General features: G+C 45.9%; 1 pseudogene; it reads left to right on the top strand.

Annotated features, from left to right (window-relative positions):
* Positions 1 to 2,049: 2,049 nt before the first annotated feature.
* Positions 2,050 to 2,568, top strand: LOC101150090 (skin secretory protein xP2-like; annotated as a pseudogene).
* The last annotated feature ends 341 nt before the right edge of the window (positions 2,569 to 2,909 follow it).

Here is a 2,909-nt window from a genome sequence, read left to right as displayed (position 1 = left end):
AACAATTAGGATCAACAAAATTCCTGCATGAATTCCAACATTTGCCATAACAATATATGGTTTTTCAGAAAGCTTAATATCTCTTTGTGGTATTTTTGTTTTTAAGTATTGTGTTAATATACAGCATTAACTTAAATGTTATGCTCTAATCAGCAGCTTGGATGACCTTAGAGTTTTACAACTAAAACGCATTGAATCAATCCAGTAAAACATATTTGGGATTTTGCCATTGCAAATCCAGCTTTACGATTTACTGACAACAAATGGACTAAAGGAAATCTGTGTTTGCAACATCCAACACTGGCTCTGCTATCTCTCTACCCATACTTGAGGCAATGAATGATCTTTCTGTAGCCAGCTATTGAAATTTTCAATCGTGAAATTAATTTCATTCTTTTACCCAGATATGCAGATATCCAGGTCAACATTTTCTGAAAACATATTAAATGGAGTGGCGCAGAAGGTTGTACAGGGCAAGAAAAATGGCAATTTTGGACAATTCAACGAGACGTACAGCCAGATCACACCTCTTTCACAGCTTCACTATAAAACTTCCAGCCTCTAAGAGGAAAATCTCTCGTGATGCAAGAGAAATAAGTGGGAGCTGTACCAAAGTACATTATATTGTGACACAAAAAGCATAAATCATGTGTGTATGAAAATCATAAGCCCTAAGCTTTAGAGAGAGTTGTGCAATTGACAATCAAATGGAGCTTAAAGGGAATTACGAGGTTTTCAACTAAAGTCTTGAAATAAAGAAAGTAATGTTTTACGGCAAAAAATTGCAAATGTCAAGTTTAAATCATAAGACTTTGCACCATTGAGCTACTAGCTAGTTCTATAGCTTCTTCAGTCCTTAACACAGGGAAAGACCAACTTTCATGCTCGATAAAACTTAAGAACTTTAGAAATACATTTAAGAACATAATTCATGTATTTGTGACTTTTTCCCTCCCTAAATGGCTAATTGTAGAAGAAAAATGAGGGAGCATAAGAACTTCTTGGATGGTAACCTATTCCCCCATTTGCTTTAGACTCTCATGAATTCTTGTGTTTTTTAAATAGGGCTGCCACCAATTTGGTCATTCGAAGAAAAGGCGGGTCTCAGGAATATGGATGGCTGTCCTCCCTTTCCCCTTCAGACGTCAGCCGCATCTACTCCTGCTTTTGGAAAACCCCAGGGCAAACGGACCTGCCAGGCAGCCAACCAACCACCAGTCCCCGTGAAAGGCTGGAACCCAGCTGCCCAATTCGGTTGCTCCCGTCCAAAGCCAGACAGGTGGCAACCCAGATTGAATCTGTTGTTGTGGGAATGATTTGATTCACAAACAAGGTTATTAAATTTTATATGGAGACACAGGCGAAAGTCACAAGATCTTGGAGAGAAAGACCTGATTCACATAAATTTATCTTAATAGCTGTGAATTCGGGAGCATAAAGCAGAAAAAAAATTAATGGAAAGGCATTTCACCTCCTCCGTCTGCCTGCTCTCCTCCACTCCCCGGCACATAATATGCCCACACACACATACATCAACAACTGCCATGACTCCATCCAGCCTTTTGCAGGAGGAGCCCAACACATTGATCTGAGCCTGTTTTGACATATAAACTCCAATTTGGCCCCAAGTCACTGCGAGTGGACACTGCCACCAACGGCTCTGACACTAGGTTATTTGTTGTTGCTGTTCGCTGTCCCTGTTTGCACATTAATCCAGTGACAATTAGGTGTCAGCGAGCGTTGTTTCTGCTTAGCTGATAGCCTTGGGCTCTGCGCTTGAAGCCCTAATCAGGAGTGTAAACTCTGCTATATTTCAATTTGTAGAAGCGCTCTTCCGCTAAGAGGCCCCTGGCACTGCGATAAATAAAACGCCTATTTACTCTATTGCCACACTTAGACATCTAATGCACTTACTACCAGCCCCCTAATCATAGCCTACAGTTAAAACCGCCTATAAATCACTCCGTTCTCATCCTGCACATTAGTGAAGCCATTTTCCCCAAACCCCACAATGAGCACTGTTTCCTTTTCTTGTTAGTCAAAAGCTAGATGATTTTTATTAGGTTAAAGACGAGTTCACAGATGGTAAATCGCGTGGAGAGAAATGAGCTGGAGAGTTACACCGAGTCAACGCGGGACACGGCTCCCGGCCCGGGCCGGGCCAGGGGTGGGAGGCGGTTCCCGACCGCAGGCGGCGGGACTCCCATGCGCCGAGGGACCCAAGTCTCCACTCCACCCACACGCCCACCCGGCGTCGGGGCGCTGCGGCCTCGCCCCACGAGCCCAGAGCAGGCCGCAGCCTGGCCTGGGGATCCGGCACCTGGGCAGGGTGAGCTTGGCCGGACATCCTCCTCCGGGACTGCCCGCACCCCATAGTCGCGTCAAAAGCGCCCCATCCCCCTGTCTCTCGCCGCGCAGGTTTCCCACCGACGCCCGCTCGGAAGGAGAGAGCCCCCACGCGGCCCGGCGCGGTGCGGCCCCCGGGGACCGCGAGCAACAAAAGCCCGGCCCGCAGCCCCTGCTCCTCGCCTTCCTTTTCAATTCTCCCCTGATCTCAGGTGGAATTAGGAGGATTAAAGCAGCAAGTAAATGAGGCGAGTGTGCAAAATGACTCCTTTCTGAACCAAACGGCATGCTCCGTGCTGGGGAAATGAGATGCACATTTAAATCTCATCCATCCACCGCCTGCGGCCACCGCCATGTACCTGCCTACTTAGCCCAAGGGTTAATTAATTGAGGCTTCAATGCACTATCGCAAGAGCATTATTGCATTTGATACTCTACATCTGTGATTTAAAACTCTTTCAGTCCCTTGTCAGCAAGGGAGGGTTTTTAACTAGGAAATTAGCATTCAGATAAGGGAACGCTCTATTTGCTTCTGAAAGGAAGGAAATATTAAGGATGCTGGT

Source organism: Gorilla gorilla, chromosome 19 (assembly GCF_029281585.2).
Source record: "Gorilla gorilla gorilla isolate KB3781 chromosome 19, NHGRI_mGorGor1-v2.1_pri, whole genome shotgun sequence".
NCBI lineage: Eukaryota > Metazoa > Chordata > Mammalia > Primates > Hominidae > Gorilla > Gorilla gorilla.
This window is presented reverse-complemented; position numbering and strand designations above follow the sequence as displayed.